General features: G+C 37.6%; 1 protein-coding gene across 2 annotated transcripts in view; it reads right to left on the reverse strand.

Moving 5' to 3' along the window:
* RFX3 (regulatory factor X3) overlaps positions 1-18,100 on the reverse strand; it is a 125,267-nt gene extending 107,167 nt beyond the window's left edge. For both annotated transcript variants that reach the window (XM_040540791.1, XM_040540788.1), the window contains exon 1: positions 17,746-18,100. The gene's annotated coding sequence lies outside the window, so the exon portion shown is untranslated. The remainder of the gene's footprint in view (positions 1-17,745) is intronic.
* Positions 18,101-20,452: the final 2,352 nt, after the last annotated feature.

Below are 20,452 nucleotides of genomic sequence, written 5' to 3' on the forward strand. Positions count from 1 at the left end.
AAAATAAATTGGTATTCTCTGGGTACCACTGCAAGTGGGGAAAGAAAAAAGGAATCATATAAAGTGCTTAGAAGAGTTGTTTCAGCCTTCAGAAACAGCACATGGGGCTAGGAGTCCTGCAGAAGTATTTCCCACTAATTAATTCTCTCTCATACTTTCTAAATGTGAAATCATTTAGCGCTAGTGAAGTAGATTTGGTTCTGCATATGCTATAAACAAACACAAGATACATGCATACACACTGTCTCTCTGCATACACATACACGGTATGTGAAAACACATATATATACAAACTTACACATGCCTATACTCACAGTGTATTCATCTGCTTCATGTGTATAATCTATCTGTACATCTATCCAAACTAAATGGCATAGATATTGCCAGCCATACTTCATATTATTGAAGCTTTTCCATTATAAGTGTTTTCATTTCATTGTATCTTTAATATACATGAATTTCTCTAACCCTTTCCCCCATAAGCAGTTTTAGAAGATTAAATTATCATAAATTCTGAGAGTAAGGTACAGGAAAAAAAAAGTATTTTGACTCTATTTAAATACATATATTTTATGATACTGAAAAACTGACCAATTCGATACTAAGTTTTTGTAAATGCACAAATTCCAAAAGTAACATAAATGCAGCATAGCCGTAAGACTTCATTACCAGAAACTGTTAATATCAAGCTTTTAACTGACTGCTAAATTTCCCTGGAGATGTTGGTTAGTAATGCATGAATTGCTCACATCATCATCTTCTTCATACAGACTACTGACATCATAGCCTCAGATCAGTAAACACACAGCAAGCTGGAGATGACTAAGATTTTTTCCAAAACTGCTCTCCTACAAATTTATTAAGGTGTTTAGCCCTAAGGTCAATGACTGAGAAATTGTTGTTCCTGTATCTCCAGCACATCCACAGCTAATACAGACAAACCATGAAGGAGAAGTAGTAGACAAGGAAAGGAACAAAAGAAGAATGAGTAATTGGAGCACTTAAGAGAGTAATCAGGAAAAGAAGTGGAAAGGATATGTAAAGGACCAGCTATTAGCTGAGAAAGAGGCAATCAAAAGCTAGGAGGGAAAAGCAGGGAAGATAGATGGAAATAATGTGTGTAAATTAATAGTTCCCCCCTTTCTGAAAATCTTACTTTTCCTGCATAACAGAAAGAAGCAAAAAAACTTTTAAAGGCTGTCTGTAAGCCCAGAGAATGACTGCAAAATCAGGGCACTGTATACAAGAAAAGAAAGCAGACAAACTGTGAGCACAAATTTAATCAACCCTAATGTAGAGAATACAATGATCATAGAGATCAGAAGTATAAAAAGTTTACAATAACAAAACTATATTTCACTTTAAAACAAGGTATGTTCCACTGAATTGTAATTCTTAATGAAATCTAATAAATTCTCAGTATCTTCATTTATCAAAACCACATTATTGTGTTCAATCACATCACTTGCAAATTATGAAATTTTCAACATCACAAGAGCTAAAAATTTCATACTCTGAAATAACAGACCTAAGAGTATATATGACCAAGTGCTACAAGAACTAACTGCAGTGAAATAAAAAGTGTGTCCTTTCCTCTATATATGTATTTAGGTGAACATACAAAAATATTATTTTTACAGACCCTTGCATCTGTTTTTAAAAATTTTAGCACAATTTAAATTACGAAGTGGTTTTTTTTTCAATAATACTATGAATTATATGAAAGGAGATGGTATCCTTCTCTCATCTCCAAACATAAGTGGCTGGCCTGAAATAAGACTTGTATATTTTATAATGGATAGACACCAAAGAGAAATTTAGTATGTTATAATTCCACTGAAAACTTGAATTCATCATTACAGTAATGAAAGTTATCATCTAAATTATCAACATAACAATAATGTTACAAAAATAAGACACTCATCAGGAAATAAATGAAAATTGTGATTGTAAATTTTCCCCAAAAAAATATTTCTACACCTTCTGTGCATGGAAAATGCACACAAACATGAAAATATAGATTTGAATTTATCGCATATAAGCGATAATGGATATGTATATAAATACAAGGGGCTGAGAGAATCCAAAACAACCAGGTAGAAGAAACCTGGATCTCTGAACAAACACAACTTCTCACACTATTACAAAAGAGTTCCAGGTTTAAACGGAACTACCCAATCTGAACATTTCAAACCTTAATGCTCAGTTTTTCCTGAACTGAAACAGCCAGACAATACTTTGAGGTTGATCAATATGGTTGGACTTACTTAAATATTTAAAAATTACTATGAACGAACTGGTCTAAAGTTTGACCAAGAAACAACTAAGTGTGGAAATGAGTGAAGAAAATCATGGTTGTAAACAGAATAATAACTGATGATATCTTGGGATGACCCGGACTTCCCCCCTTCCTCACCTTCCCCCCCCCCCCCCCCCCCCCCCCCAAAGTTGGCCTCTGCCACAGAGGACTGTGTATATGTTTTCCAAGACACATTCTGACAATCTCACCGCTGCAAGTAGCAGCAGCTCCTCAGCCAGCTCCACCAGTCATGGAAGCTTAGCCCTCTGATACCACTAAAATAGCAAGTAAATATTAATGGGTTCTGCAGAAATCTTAGCAAATGTCAACTGAGCACACTTTTAGAAGTTCAAAGTAATTAATAACAACAACAACAAGAATTTTAAGATCTCTGGAGTCTCCCATTCCTCAATGCATTTTTTTCCCCAGGGGTGGGAGAGATTTACCTATTCTCAGACTGCTGAACAGTACAATACATGCTTTTTGCAGTGATAGAAAACTGGCCAAAAGAATCTTCCTCAGAATGTGTTTTCAAAATGTACTTTTTAACTGTTGAATTTGTAGACATTTACAAGAAGCAGGCAAAAGACCCTGGCACCTGAAACTAGTAAAAAAGGTGGCAAAGTGGCTGCTAGCAAAGGCAGCACTGTGCAGTCCCTGAAGGTGAAGATCAGTAGCTGCTGCAGGCTAACCCACCACCCAGCTGGATGCATGTCAGCAATACCCCATGTGTGATGCTTAGCAGCTTTGTCACACCCCACTATCTCAGGTAAACTGTTAAATATTAAACCACATACAAGCCAGGCATACAATCTGGAACAGGAAAAAACAGTGGATACTGAACTGAGGAGCTTAATAACTGAAAACAAGTACCAAAAATATTACAAATAGAATTGCAGTGGCAATATATATATATATATATATAAACAAACATCACTACAAGCAATAATATATTAAGGCAGCAAAGACTAAGTCATAAATTGCAAAAGAAGTGAAAATGTTGACATGAAGGAAGATTTAAAGACTGGTATCTACTTTAATTTGCTGTCTAGGTTAAAAAAAAAAGAGAAAATAAGAATGAACAATATTTAAGCATATGTATGAAGAAAATATTCCATTATTATTTTTTCCTGTGATTTTCAAACAAGTATTCACAAAGAAATGTCAAAATTTGGTACATGTTTTGGCTACCCTTATTTTTAAATGCTGCTTTATGTTCCAGATATCCTTTACCTTCTCCCATCATCTGAATTGTAAGTATTTCCTTAAAAATCGATTGCTTTGCACCCATATGTTGAAAGCACAGTAATTGTAAAATTGTATTACAATTGTATTGTACAATTGTATTACAAATTGTATTACAAAATATTTTTTGTAACAAAGTTATCTCAAAAGGAAATCAAGCAGTATTATTCTGCATTGGTAAAAGATTATGAAAAAGAAAACGGAGATAGATGTTAACTGATGATAGAAGTATTCCCATCTTCTGCCACCCAACTATAGGTGTAAGAGGTAATTTAATATTATCACTATGTTTATCATGTTCCTTCTTTTTTGAAGATATATTCCAGTTAAGAGTAAATCCAACAACAGAAATTCTACGTGAAAAGCATATGAAATGTATTACGCTGTATGTGATGACAAAAAAATATCGTATTACCAAACATGTCTGACATTCAGTATCACACTGGACAACAACATTTAAGATACTTGTTTTAATGATGTTTGCTTTCTCATGTAACTCTTTCTTAATGTCTTATCTTTCATAACCATATATTTATTCACAAAGCTCTGCTATTACCATAAATGTTTAAAAAAATAAAAATAATTCTAGTGTCTTAGTACTTCATGAAATGAAAAACTTTTTGAATGTAAAAACATACATAAATTCATAAACACAAAATAAACCAAGAAACTCCTTAACCCAAATAATCCAAAAAGCACCACACAAAACCTAACAGCAACTCCCACATGGCTTTCTGTCCAGCTTTCACTAAAAGATGTTCCCAAACAATGCATTCCACTCTGCTTTTATAACCTGACAGTAGTAAGCATCTTAGAAGACAGTGATTTGAACAAGTTTCAGCTTGCATTTCTTGGGCAGACACCAATATGTTTTATTTTTGTTCCATGTGTGACTTAAAAACAAACGCTTCAGCGTGTTTGTTTTTAGTTTGTAGGTGTATATTTGTAAAAAATATTCTAAAATTATTAATCCTTCCTTAACACTGCACTTCTTGGAGAAACAGTTCTCTAGGCTCCCATTTAAGATTGATTCAATAAAGCATGTGGAAATAAAACATTGTGAAAAAACACAATGGTTCTTGTAACAGAAATACTGAAACTAAAAAAGTATTGAAAAACAAATACATGGCTTGCTTCAAATAGGCATATCTCGTTGATGTATTTTATACTGGAAATTATCTTGCATGGTTTTTCATCTCCAAAACAAAACCACTGAGATAGAACAAGAAGAAAGGACAGCCTAAAGGCCAAATAAAGTGATGAATACTGAACAACATACCAGGAGACAAAATTGAAAAAAAAATAAAGAGAAATCCACTAATTACAAAAAATAATTAAAAAAAAAGACATGAACTGAGATAGCACCATATGATTGTGATTGTGAGTAGTTAGCAAATCCCTACATTTACGAGATTTCTATACATACACAGTACAAATGGATTATACAGAATCTCAGAACAGCTAGATCCAAAGCATAGTTTGTTTGTTTTTCTGGCTTATAAAATCAGAGAACACTCCTAACAAAAATTTTCAATTAATCTGACAAAAAGCTTGAGCCTAGTGTTTAGGTAATGTAAGTGCCATTACTTTCAAAAGAGGGTTTAATTAAAGGTAATGTTGATAGACTTTTATAATTGTTTAATAAAATTTCTGCTCCATACTTGTGCACACATAGGATATATGCCAGAAAACAACTGATATATAAAGAATATTCGATGACATACGCATTGAAAGTGTACATGATGAAGATTAGTGAGTATGTTTTGTAAATCTTAAAGGGATGTAAGGCTATGCAATACATATATACACATATGCAAACGTATATACTGTATATGTAATTGTCTCTCTGGTTTTTCAGAATTGCCAAATAACAGTAAAATAACACTATTAAATAGGTACCCTTACCTATCCTGTTTGTAATATGGCAACATCAAAATCTAAAATACATACAACAACAACACTGAATACAATGAATATATGGTGCTAGATCCTTTAGGTCATTTCAAGTTTCACAGTGCATTCAATTATTTAGTTCACATTAAAAAAAAAGGTATTTTCCAAGAAAAAAATGCACTGCAAATGCCTCACAGAAATCTTATAACCCTTTCAAGTGAAATTCTCAAATTTGAGAGAAGTAAATTTAACAACTTATGAACACAATCAAAATGCAGGTTCTGAATCATGTATTTGCTTGTTTATGCCTTAATTGTTTAGTTTTATTCCAAAATGAAACATCAGCATTTAAGTAATGGAATCAGTTTCTAATACTGTCTTGACTATCACAGCTGTATTTATCACAGTTAGCAATATGTACAGTATTTCTTTGCGTATCCCTCAAGCAGTCCTGCATATGAGTGAGAGATACATTAATATTGCTATGGACTTTAGCATCTGAATGTCCCACAGTGATCAAACCCCAGCCAAAACAATATAGTCAGAACTACTTCAATCAATAGGACTGTTGACTCAGAAAATATTTTTCTGAGTTCACGAATAGTAGATACTGTCACACACTTCCTCGGATCACTGCTCTTCACCTCCATCATCACTATTTATATTTGCAGCAATATGATAAAGCTAACTTTTTTTTTCTAAACAGACATCTCTTTTCAGACACTCAGAAATTGTCATCTTCACTTCCCACATCCTTTATTGAAACAGACCAGTTCTTACCAAAATTAACACGAACAGAGGCAAGTTGTAGCCAAATATTTTAGATATCCTCATCACAAAGAAGAACTCTTTAGATTTCAGGTCTTTATACGTTTTATATATCATTTACAGATCACCCACCAGCTAGTCAAATACAGATTGCTTCATCAATAACCTTTGAACTGGAGCTGAAGTATCATCCAAAACTACTAAAATTACTAACGTTAAATACTTTCAAGTAAGATTTTTAAATTTCAATTTAATACTTTCAATTAAGAATTAAATTTTAACCTTTTTTTTTTAAACAAGAAAACTTGGTTTTCTCTTTTTAATTTTGTCTTTTATCACAACAAAAGAGTTAAGAACAGGAAATTAAGACCTTAATAAACAAATACAAATAAAAGCAAACACAAATCAACAATTGGGATTTGGCTTTGCCAGGTGTTTAGTCCAAGTCTTTCCTTTTCTTGCTTTTTATATCCCTTTGTTTACAGTCATCTTGTCTTGAAGAATCCTAATAAATTTTATAAATAAATTATTTATTTATATTTATATTATTTATAAATTTATAAATTAATAAATTATATAATAAATATATAATATATAATAAATAATAAATTAATTTTAAATTAATTTATAAAATAAATTTCCCTCTTACTGCATGTTTTTTTCTCCTGCTATTATTTTTGCCTCTACAAGATTCCAGCAAAAATTCTCAAGGCTTTATTGTAAAGCATTTTATAAATAAATGCACAGAATCCAATCTATGTCTAGTCCTAAGTCTGTAAAGCCCAGAGAATAAACTGTCACAGCCAAAGTAACATAACCATAATAACACACTGAAGGAAAAAGGAACACAATAGTTCTGAGCTGTTGGGAGATACTCTCTTGTGCATCCAATCTGTCTTTGTGATACATCTCAAAACTACTATTTTGTGCTTTTATCCCTACGACGCCATCCCTCCTCTTTTCCCTCCAAAGGTGACAATTCAACTGAAGTCCTACAAAACTGAACTGTCCAAAAAGAAAAAGAAAACAATCTAGATTACAGGCTAGGAAATCCTGCTTTATAAGAGGAATCACAAGCAAAAACACAGTGTAGTTCAAGCCACCAGGGACCTCAGGTCCTAAATCCAACCTCCTTCCCAAAACTGGTGTGGGGTCAGAGACCAGCTCCTCAAGGCTTTATCCAGTCAGAGCTTGAAAATCTCCAAGGACAGAGAAGGTAAAACCTCTCTTGGTCACAGCTGCATTGCTGGACTGTCCTCACAGGGAGAAAGATTTTTTCTCCAGAGTAAACTGCTTGATTCAACTTACGAACATTGGCTCTCATCCTCCCACTATGCACTGTTATGAAAAGCCTGGCTACATCTTGAAGACCTCCTTGCAGGTATTAGGTAAGGCTGCTGTTAGGACCACTGAAACTTTTTCTTCTCCAAACTGAACAAACCCAAGTCCGTCAGTGTCCCTCATAGGTATGTGTGCATTCCTGTCTCTGCAGCCCTCCTCTGAATTTACTCCAGTTTACTACCATATTTCCTGTATTACTGGAAAGGTGAGGGCAAAACTGCTCATGGATGTAGATGTTGCCTAATAATTGCTGAATGGGGCAAGATAATCACTCCCCTCAGTTTCCCCACTGTAGCCCTGTTCCTACAGCCCAAGAGATACTGTCAATCTTCTCTACTGCCAGGCACACTGCTGCTTTCTGTTCAGCTTACTGCCCATGAGGGCCTTCTCCACAAAGCTGCTCCCCAACCTGTATCCATCCCAGAATCAGAATGGCTGAGGTTGGAAGTGACCTCTGGAGGCCATCTGGTCCAATCCACAGCTCAAGCAGGGACACCTAGAACTGCTTACCCAGGACCATGCCCAGATGGCAACCTTTCTGGGCAACCTGTGCTCAGTGCCATTGTGCCTTGTGCTCAAACTGTGCCATTGCTCAGTTACCCACACAGTGAAGAAGTGTTACCTGATGCTCAGATAGAACCTCCAGTTTGTGCCCACTGTCTCCTGTTCTGTCTTCTGAGAAGAGCCTATCTTTGTCCTCATTGTTCCCTCCCTTCGGGTATTTATATAAATTGAGAAGATCCTCCCTTAGCCTTCTGCAAGTTGAAGAGTCTCCCATCTCTCTCACAGGAGAAATGCTCAAGTCCCTTCATCATCTTTGTGGATCCTTTGATCATACCATGTAACCAGCAACACAAACATACTGACACAAGAACTTGTACCGTGTGTTTTTGACAATACTGAGGACATAAGCCAGTAAGAGATGCCAAGATTTACAACACTGTGTTGTTCTGGGTCCCAGCCATATAACCTAAAAGGCTTTCTTGAAATTAAGCAGTGGAAACCCTTGAAAGGCAGTCTTTCACAGGCAAACAAATACTAAAGCTCCCATTCATCTCAGTTACCTGAAATATGTTTGTGATACACACCTTGTGACTCATGGCCATATGAACAGCAACCTTCCTACGGTCGTGAAAGTTGGTTGCTGCACTGAAGTCATGATTCTGTGGATAGCGGTTCCCATAAGACAAGAAATGTCAGTTCCTTCGGAAATCAATCAGGACACCACAGAGATATATACCAAAAGGAAGGCAAGTGGTGAAGATACTGAGCACTTTCATGCCGTCTTGGAAGAAGGAAACTAGACACAGTGGTTCGTATCAGTATTATGAAATGTAATTTGAGTATCTGAAATTTAAATCCTAATAATATCCATTTCCCCAAACAACTACTGATGTGATGTGACAACTGGATTCTGAGTATCCCAGACTACGCAAACTCAAGCTTGTAAATTCATATTGTTTGGCTACTGACCATCTGGATTATTTGAGATAGTAATTTTAAAAAACACACCAAGCAGTTGCAACTGAACCAGCAATAATAATAAATCCCACAATGTTTAAAATACTGGAAGCCCCCAATGTTTAAAATAATGGAAGTCCCATTCCATAAATTAGAATCACTGCTTGTATGATAAATTATACTATTGCTTTGTAGGACTAACTCTGATTCTAAACCTTAACAAATCTTTCCTTGTTTTGACTTAATTTTGTATCATGAAGCATACTTCAGTCACAAAACCTTCTGAATTCTTTCTGCAAACCAGCCTGAGGTGATAAACCTCTCTCATCTCATATAACAATAGATACAGTGCACCAAAATCTCTACAAACCTACCTGCTCATTATTGTTCCTGGACATACTCTGTCAGGACTACTGTTTTTACCGTAAAAAGGAGTTTCAGAGCAGTTGGGAGAAAAATGGTGTAACTCAGGACAACCTTCAGTCAGAAGGTACCTGGTAAGCTGAAGAGAGAAAATGCCACAAAGAGCTGTGCCTTCATCCTAGCACATTCTCACTTGCCTGACCACAACATACAAATCTGACCATAAAAGCATTTCCAGAAAATAACAGAACAGAGCCATGTTTCTGTGCTGCATACCTCCATTCTAAAGCTGAGCATGTTTTACTCCCTAAAACAAGAGAATCAATGATATAGCTCATGGAAAAAGTTTTCAAAGCCTTTCAGAAAGTCCAAAGAATAATCCTTTTAGAAGTTAGGGTAATTGCTATTACTGTTAAACAGAAGGAACTCTGAGGAGCTGAAAACATATACTGTATTCCACACTTCTCCATTTACTAAATCCCATGTAAAATAATAAAATAAATATGGAAGAATTATTTATCAATTCTTTTGCAACTTGCCACTCAGATGAAGTGGTTTAATAGAACGGACCACATAAAATAGCGCACTAAATGCTACACAGAAATCTGCATGTTGGCATAGCCTTAGCTACCACTTGCTCCATAAACAAACATGTTAATTTCATCTTATGGCTAACAGTTAATTTGAGGAAACAGCTACTATGCAGGTAGTTCAACTGTTCCTCACTAGCCAAGGCTAATGTAACTTTAAATACAGTCAGACCTTCCTGCAGGTGTAATTTAAATATATTTCATAAAACATTTATTCATTTTATAAATAGGTGCAATAGACTATGTAGATATATATATATTTAGTTAAACACTGATTAATTTTCTACAACTTGACACAAAAACATGTATGATCCAACCATTAAGTTATTTCCGATTTTTAGTCAGGAATTTTGAGTAAATTTAGTTTAAATGTGGTTATTATAGAACAACTGTTTTCCTAAAAAAACTACCTGAAAAACAAATACTGGTTTTTAATTTAAGCAAGTAAATTCCTTTTTTCTTTACATCTTTACCCACTGCAAATAATGCTGAATAGCAATAATAAATACAGTGTATAAAAACTTAACTAAAAATACGATTTGGCAATCCTTATTGTACAGCCACACACACTTCTTCATGTTTCTTCCACATTGTACATTTAATCAACAAGAACATAGAGGAGGAAACATTCTTCCTTCAGTAGGTTTGTAAAGCAACTGTCTCCCCTGCTTATGTCAAGCTACAGAACTACAAAGAGATAAGAATACAGCACAGATGTTATTAAAGAGGGAAAAAAGAGGAGGGCGTAAAAAAAAATAAAAAGCCAGGGCTGTAAGAACACAGAAAACTTTTTTTTTTTCCTTCCAGCAGTTAAATAGAATCTTCAGATTTGAGACATTCTGACATAAGACAGAAATCCTGACGTTCTGAACTCTTTCCACAGTTACGGCAATTATATTGTTATTTTTGCTTTCACCTACCTATAGACTTATCCCTCCTTAGCAGGTAGCTACTTTTTGTACTTCAACTCATCTAACTCTTGCACTTTCAGTCTGCACTCTCAGCTGTTAGCACCTGGAGATGATGACGATAAAGCTCAGGCGATAGTGTATCATTTTGTTTAGACAGTCTACGAAGACAAATACTAACTCTTCTAGATGCTTTACGGATAATGTTCAGCAGGCTACACCAAGGAGCATTAGCTTACATTCGCAATCCTGATCATCTAACCACTAGCAAGAAAAACTTTTGTATGGCCTATAAACATCCAATGCCATTGTCAAAGTAACAGATTTTGTGACTTAAAAATGTGACTCTGTGACTTAAAATTGTGACTGAAGATCAACTCCCCTGCCTTCTCGCCCAAAATACAGGCATGTTAGCGAAAAGAGACCAAATGTACCTCAGACACTACATACAATTCAACACCTGAAAATTCAGCAGATATGAACTAGCTCATATGAGATAAAAACATATTTTTAAATTTTAGCTCCCCAAAATCATAAAAAACCAGCTATCTGTAACCTTAATAGCTATAGCGTAAATTGTTCTGGCTCAGAATTCTATTTCATTTTTTCATCCTTTGTAAGGAAAGTATAGTAAGTGTACAAAAAGAGGTAATCAAAAAAGAAAATAGTAGACCTTAACTGAAATAGAACAAACTGACTCAATAGCATCTGCACAGGGACATCCTGTGCTTTTTTAGGGATTTGCTCATTTTTATTTCTTCTCTGCTATGTTGCATCAGGGACTTAAGTATTGTAAGTTCAAGTGTTTACAAAATGCACTCGAGGTGGTATGTAAGAGAAAACACAGCTACAGTAATTATTATGAAGTAATAAAACAGAAGATAGAAACCATTTATTTAGCAGATGAACAATAAACGTGGCTCCCAGTTATTTATTATTTGTAGTGGCAGTATCCAAAGCCTGAAAAAAATTGGAATCTAAACACATTGTTCTCGCCTTAAAGAGATTACAAACTTATTTAAAATAAGACTTCACTAAGAAGAACACGAAAGAACTAAAGAAATAGTGCTACATCATTATATAGTCTACATACATTACACAATGGTTGCCTTACATGTTCACCCAAAGATCAAAAAAGATGAGCTATTCTCAATGTACTGGGTTCATGGGGGGATGAAATTACCTTTTGAAATAGTGCCAGATACTTCCTTCCTCTAGCTAATCAATCAAGTCATAAGTCACAAAATACTACAAGTACACTAGATCAAACTTGTGATTAATATAGAAGCTTTGATATTCACATAGCATTGTTATGAATGCCATGTAAGAATTGCAACAGGAAAGTAATGTTAGAAATATGTTGGGAATTACAGAGCAACTTTGAATTGCTAGAATTTAAACCTTCAATACTTATTAAAATTTATACTATAAATCATAAACCCTTTGTTAAATTCAACTTGCAATATATTCCACCCACCATCTCTCAGTTTTGGGGCACTAAATCTGAAGGTAGGGGACTAAAACTAAACAACTTACCATGGTATGACAGAAGAAAAAGCAACTAAAAGTAGTGTGCAAAACCAAGCAATTTAAGGTATACTATCCCAACTTCCAGACTGCAGATTTTCACTTTTCCAAAGGCAAATTACACTGAACTGGACACCATTATCCATCCACGTACATAAAAAATAACAATAGTAAAATAAATAAATAAATAAATAACAATAGTAAGTAAATAAAAAACAACAACAAAATTGCCTTATTAGTCTAGCAGTGTACAGAACAACAATGGATATTACTAAACTTCAGAGGGTACAAAAATGAAATTCTAATCTGTCAGTCTCATATATTCATAGAGGAACTTTTGAAATGGAACCGAGTTGTCATCATAAATATGTAGAAGACACTTCTTTTTTTTTTTTTACTGTTTTTTTTAATTATTATTTGTTTTGCTTTTCCCAGAATTAACTATCAGCAGAGAAAATTGTCTATCCTGATCAACTAACTATTCTGTTTACTTTTTCAGAAGTAAACAGGTAAGCTTTAACCTCAATGTTATCCAGGAAGAGTTTCAGTCAGAAAGCAAAAAAAAAAAAAAAATACATGCAGAAACATGTTTTTTATAAAAGAATTCAGGCATAAATAAATAAATTACATAGAATATGAATATACATATATTTATAAATGAAAAATATAACATACAATAAACCTCACTACAAAATGCTAGTCTCAAGCAAGTTCACCTCGCTTTTCAGATGAGCAATAATCTACCTCAATAAATAAAAACTGTTTCAGTTGTATGCTACACAGACATAATTTACATATAACTATTTGTTCAGTTTCAGTGAACACAGATTGTATTTTGAGTGTACATACATACATTTACACACACAGTAGAATACGAAAGTCAATTTTTTCCATAAGTTTTCACAAAGTATTACCAAAATAAGTTTGATATATCACCATGCATAGAAAAAATTAGAAAAAAACAGTTAGACTTATTTAAATCCCAAATACGTTATCACTGTATTTCAGTGAAAGATTTGTTAGGGTTTCTTTTTTTTTTTCTTTTTGTATTTCAAATAGCATAGCACCCTCTGGTGCATCTACTAGAAGGAAAATAATTGAATAAACACCATCCATTGTTATACAAAAAGCACTGTTAAAAAAAAAAAAAGAGCCCCAGTAACAGACAATCACATGCCTAAGAAGTGTTAGAAAAAAAAGTCAAATTTCAGAATCATTCTTTCTTGTGGCAATCATTTATAACAAGGATATTATAAATGTTAAAGAATAAAAGAAAAAATAAAAGAAAGAAAAACACAGCTGTGCTAGGAGTACCAAGAAAAAAAAAAGTTTGAAACTAATTCTATGTTCTTAATAGTAGGTCATTTTTATTTTAAAAAATCCTTAGTGATATTTAACAAATTTAAAAATCAGTAATTTAGTGAAACAAATGCTACATCAAGCTGTTTTTCTGCTCTTGGTCTTGCAAGCAGGACGATTATTAGGACTACAGCTGTCCACGTAGTCATAAAACACGAAATTTCACACCCAAATAGTTGCATCTCCTCTAGAAGTTTGATAATAAAGTAAGTTTAAAATATTATATGATTGTGCTATATGGAATGCTTCTAACTGTGATATGTTATCTATTAAAACACATTTAGTTTTTCTACAAAAGTAAATTTTGCTAATCACAAAAGCAGAGAACACCACCTGCTTTAGAGAGCTCTTTTGTGAACCTCTGGAAGTCTCAACACAATGCACAAGAAATGAAAGTGACACCTGTTTAAACCAGCCATCTGTCCCTAGCAAACTAGATTTAGCTAAATCAGTATATGTGCTGCTCCTTAAATTTCCAAAATACGAGTATACATCATACCTGCGATCACAGAGAGATAAAAGTGCCTTTATCAGAACTATGAAAATAATGCTAAACTTGTGTACAAGAGTAAAACTTCATTTTAATAATTATCTTATATGGTTCAAAAGACTCATTAATTTTTCATTCCTCTTTCTGAGTAAAAAATAAGTAGTTTCATTCATAATTTAAAAAGATACTTCTTTTGGTATTGTAATACGTCCATTTGACAAAAAGCTTGATTTAAGAACTGAACTCCACCTACAAGAATGCTACAGTACCATTGAAAGTTTATTTTTCATTCTGTCTGTATTTGTGATGGATTCACAAGATGTCATTTCAACTGAAAACAATTTATAAAAGCATTTTCTGAGTCATATGTCTTAAAAAATAACCTTTAAAAAATGTACGTATTCCACGTGACACTATCTGAAGCTGGTAAGCTTTTGGAGACTACACGTAAAAATGCAACTAATATGGAATATTAAAAGAAAGTCTTTTGTAAGAGGAAAAAGTAAAGCATGAAGACCACACCACTAGGTAGAACACCGAAATGAGCTGCAATGATAACAGATTATTTCATTTCATATACTTGGTTAAGTTTCAAGTAAGAAGAGAGGAAAAAAATCAACAGCCTTTCTTCTCAATGCGAAGTTTAGTAAGTGAAAAGAAATAGTAACATTTATATCTGTAGACAGTTTTGTGATTAACAAACTCCTGTACCAGGCAGAAACAAGAAACTGGATACTGCTAACAAAGCCAAACCTAATTATCAAATAAAGCACCCTGACTTTAAACTCTCTAACAGCACTGTACCTTTAATTCCCATTTCATTTATTTTCACTACATCATGAAAACGTTCCTCCACAGTAGCACAGTCTAAGTTTGCTAACAACACAACAGAGCATATGATCCAGAAAGACTCATTAGGATGCGCTGAAACAATTGAAACAATGATGTAGTTAACAAAATCTAAGTCATGAAAATGGAGCAATAAAAAAAAAAAAATCACAGGTCACTTCATTTTCAAACACTGGTTAGCACCACAAAAACCAACTATTTTGATAGCTGAGGGCATTAGGGAGTCAAAGTGCATAATGCAGATCTCATCTATGACCGTTAAAGCATTCCAAAACGAATAGAGTCAATAATTTTCCCAGTAAAGTCCACAGTATTAAATGAGGTGATGATGGCTGCATTACTACTTTTCAAACTGCAGCCTTAAATGCAGTTAAATAATACTAAAAAAGTCTTTGGTTTAGAAAAAAATTATGTACTTTTAATCTGACTTAAAAACTTCCTTACGTGTCTTCTGAGAGGAAAAACAGAGTTTGTCTCATAGCCTGTACACTTCCATTGCTACCAGGGATCTGGATGCATGTTCTGCAAGGACAGACCTCAACACCCAGGAAAGGAGTCCATCCTGAACAGAGCTCTGTCCCGTTGTAAAGAGGGCTTCTCAACAAAGGCATGGTGCAGAATTGACCTCTTAACTTCTCCACAACAGTAGATGCAAGGAATCATTTCACAACTGATGAATCGCATATACTACCTGATAAAACTAATAACAACTACATTAAGATTTAAATGTGCCATACAACTGATACAGTCCTATGACCTACTGAGTGCATACAGACATTATCTGACTTGATACTCACACTGCATATTCTTAATATCTTTCAAACTATTTCACAGCACTATCTAGAAAATTACCACTCAACAGTTTCCTCTTGAATAAAATAAAAAGATGACAATGTAGATGCCTTTGGTAATCACCCAAAACAATTTATTTTGTACTTTACATATTTGGCCCCTGAAACATTCAAAAGAAAAAAAACAAAGAGCCAGTATGCCTTACCTCAAGATGTATTAATATCAACACAGAATGTCTTGCAGTTGATAGCAACTTGGAAGAATTGACCCTGTCACATTAACTGGCAGTCCCAATGCCAGATAAACCAACATATTCTTGTTAAATTTTGACAAAAACCCTTGGATTTTACAAAGGGCTCCTCTAGAGATATACAATTAAATTGTGGGTTTTTGATTAAAAACAAGAACATCATTTTGATTAAGCTTTTTCTTAGCAGTTTAACTAAATAAAGCAATGAGGAAATAAGTAAGTCACCACTTCAAAAAAGAAAAAAGCCTGCCACACCGACAGGTGATTTGGCATGTCAAGGAAGAGAGTGCAACTGGCTATAGAGATGCTAAAAGAGAATTTCACTGCAATAATAGATACCAAAAATAGATTTTATCCTAAATATTTTTTGAAGTATATAAAGTATGATTTTCTGACAATGGCAAAACAAATCTTTATACGTTGATAAGCAACCACAAAAACAGATTAAGAGAATAAGCATTTTGCATTGAAAAAAAATGAAAAGTATCCTCATTTATAACAAAATTTCTACTTCAATCCCTTGAGAGGTTAAAACGTGCCTCTTTCCTTCTTTCCCAAGGATCCTCCTGAAATACAGTTGCTATAAGAGAAATCACAAAGACTTTTTAATTTTTTTATCCCCCAGCTGCTTCACACATAAACTTGAAGTGGCAGTGAAATATCTTGGATTTCCTTCATTGTGGAGAGTTTAAGGAAGATCAAATAGATCCTCTCCACATGAACCTAACTTACTATGAATGAACTAGATCTACGAAGGCACTGTTCCATACTACACCAGCAGTATAAAAGCATCATCATAGTAATAATAATAATGACTAACAGAAGGACTGCCAGAAGAAAAAAACTGTGACTGTATGTTTGTATGGGTGGGGGTATTGGATAAACGGGAAAACACCTCACAAAACAAAGAAAATACAGCTTACCGAAAACAAGAAGCAACATCATGAATAAAAAAGAAAAAGAAAAAAAGATGGGCTACAGAAATCACGGAAAGCGACTGGTAACACAGGAGTATCGTTAAAAGACATCGGAAGTTCACAAACATCTGCATCTCCAGCAGTCACACGAACCAGAACAAGGCCCCTACAAGTGAGAGGAAAAACACCCCCTGCTTCTCGGCGTGCTTCTGGCCGCTTCTCCCACCCCCACCCCCCCGATTTTGCTGATTTTTTTTCTTCTTTGCGTACTTTAAACTATACGATCTCGATTGTATCCGAAGCCTCGCTGCCCCCAGATTCCACATCCCCCATCCGCGCAGACAGTAGATGCATACCCACCGCATCCCAGCGATTGTCCGGGCGGTCCCAGCAGCGTGCCGCCGACCTAAGTAAGCCTCGCTCCCTCCTCTCCCGACCCACAGGCACCCCATCCCCGCCGACCCCCCCTCCTTCCTTCCCTCCCTCCCTCCCCGCAGCGCGCTCCCCGCCGGCCGCTTCGCGCAGCCGGGGGCGGCGGGGCCGTGCCGGGAGAGGCGGCGAGGGGCCGCGGAGGTCCCGGCGGAGCGTCCCCGGCCCGGATGCTGCGAGGTGCGAGGCCGGGGGGGAGGCAGCGGCTGTGGGAGGGAGGGAGCGCGGAGGGGGGGCCGGCGTGCGGCCGCCGGGCATATTCACCTGGGCTGAGGCGGGCTGCGGCGTCCCCGCTGTCGTCGGTGCCGGAGGTGGCGGCTGCTGCCGCTGTTGTTGTGGTTGTTGTTGTTGTTGCGGGTGACGGCGAGGAAGGGGGTGAGGATGGGGGTGAGGAGCGGCAGGAGGTGGAGGAGGAGCAGGAGAGGAGCGGTTGTTGTTGATGGGTAACAGTCGCCAGGACTACGGTGACTATGGCGCTTGATTCACAAGGCAACGGTTGCTATAACTCACAAAAGGGAGAGCGAGCGAGGGAGGAGGAGGCGGCAGCCCAGGCGGAGAGGCCCGGAAGAGGCGGGGCTGGCCCTGACTGACGGCGCCGGGACGGGCGGGGGAGGCTCCCCCCTAGGGCGGGACGCGGGCACGCGCCTCCCGCCGCCGCGCACCCGCCGCCGCGCGGGCACGCGCAGGGCCGGCGGGCGGGTGGGCGAGTAACGGCGGCGTGCCCGTGGCCTGGGGCGTGTCCGCGCGGGGGCCGCCCGGTGCCGCTCGACGCCACATCCGGCGGGCGGGGAGGAGGAGCCCGGCCCCGCGGAGTCGCACCGCACCCGCTGCCGGCTGAGGGGGCTGCCGCCGGCGGGCCGGGCAGGAAGTTAACGCCCGGCGGCGGCTGCTCTCCACGCCCCCCTCCCTCCTCACCCCCCGAAAAATGGCAGCGAGGAGCTGGCGGCGGTGGGGGAGCTGTCCGGCTGCCGCCATCTTAAGGCGGAAGGGACGGCGGCGGCCCGAGCCCGCCGGGTTGCGGTCGGCGCGGCCGCGGTCGCGGCAGTGCCTCCGCTGGGGCCGGGGTGGCCGCGGGTGCGCTGCTGTGCGACGTGCGGCCGGGAAAGTCGGCCTCCTGGTGCCGTGTGTCCCCGCTGCTGTGGGGTGTGTGTATTTGGGGGACGGCGGCACGGAGATTTGGGTGGTTTTTCGGCTAGGTACGGTGCCCACACAGCTAACGGCTGCTGCCGCGTGGGTCTGTAGCCCCGACACATCCCCGCCGGCAGCTCTACTAGCCTGTGAAGTGTCTGTACAGCTCGTCATAGCTCTTGCTATCTGTGTAGCCAGTAGCGCTTGCCTGTAATGTATCGAAAGCCAGTGATGCATTGCTTACAAGCTCCTACTCACTGTGCAATATCCCCACATCTTTCTATTACTTGTATACGTCCTTTGACAGTCTTTTGACACCTTTTTATCATACCAGTTGCTGTAAGCACCTCATATTTGTCTCAAACTCTACAATTACTCAATTACACAACTCCTTACAAATTGCCCTTGCGTACCAAACGTTTTCAAGCCGTGAGTAGATTTACTGTGATTTTCAAGGCTCCATGTAACCATCATTATAGCTCCGTTACCATTTTTAACAACTACTTACAAAAAATTACTAGAAAAACTGTAAATATGTAAAAACAAACTTGAATTGACAGCTTTAAGTATAACAGAACAAGCTTGAATCGTAAAATGCATTTTTACAAGTGAAACTAGATCTTAACTACTTCCTACTGGGGAACCTAATCTTTTTGAGCTACCAAACTAGTAACTGCTTGCTAGGATCTTTATTTAGCCTTTGTGAAACTCTGGGTGATTATAGAGCTCACACTCACCTGCAATAGTAGCTTTGAGATAGTAAAGAGTTAATAAAAGTGGCATTGCATTTAAAGTACAGTGTATCCCACAAAATAATTTTATGTCTTCTCTTGTGGGCAAGTAATAATCAAAATAATCCAAGTTTTTCAACGCTGAACTAAAACAGGATTAGACAGAAGTCACCTACACTTTGAAAAACATCACATTTTGTTATGAAAATAAAAACATTAACACCTCTGAAAAATGATTGGTTTCATACGCAGAAATTTAGTGAAATTACTTATGTAGAGAAGAGTAAGCCTCCATAATCCAAGAGTAAATGAATGGTTAGAGACCTCTTACAACACTTGGACACACTAAAGTCTATGGGGTCAGATGTGATCCACCTAAGGGTACTGAGGGAGCTGGCAGAAGTGTTCACCAGGCCACTTTCCATCATTTATCACCAGTCCTGGGTATTCAGAGAAGTCCCAGTTGGCTGGAGGCTCGCAAGTGTGATGCCCATCTACAAGAAGGGCTGGAAGGAGGACCTGGGGGGACTACAGGCTTGTCAGTCTGACTTCTGTGCTGGGGAAGGTTGTGGAGCAGATCATCCTGAGTGCCATCAAATGGCACATACAGGACAACCAGGTGATCAGGCCCATTCAGCATGGGTTTATCAAAGGCAGGTCCTGCTTAATGAACCTGATGTCTTATGACAATGTGATGTACTCAGTGGACAACGGAACATCTGTGGACGTTGTCTACCTAGACTTTAGTAAAGCTTTTGACACTGTTTCCCATAGCGTTCTACTGGAGAAACTGGCTGCTCATGGCTTGGATGTGTGTATGCTTAGCTGGTTTAAAAAAAAAAAAAAAAAAATGCTGGGTGGCAGAGCCCAAAGAGTTGTGGTGTCCCCTAGGGCTGAGTACTGGGGCCAGTTGTCTTCAATATCTTTATCAATGATCTGGACAAGGGGATCAAGCGCAGCCTCAGTAAGTTTGCAGATGACACCAAGTTGGGCATAGTGTTGATCTGGTTGAGGGTAGGAACGGGCTACAGAGAGGTCTGGATAGGTTGTTCTGGTGGACCAAGGCCAACTGTATGAGGTTCAGCAAAGCTAAGTGCCGGGTCCTGCACTTG

Source organism: Cygnus olor, chromosome Z (assembly GCF_009769625.2).
Source record: "Cygnus olor isolate bCygOlo1 chromosome Z, bCygOlo1.pri.v2, whole genome shotgun sequence".
Classification (NCBI taxonomy): domain Eukaryota; kingdom Metazoa; phylum Chordata; class Aves; order Anseriformes; family Anatidae; genus Cygnus; species Cygnus olor.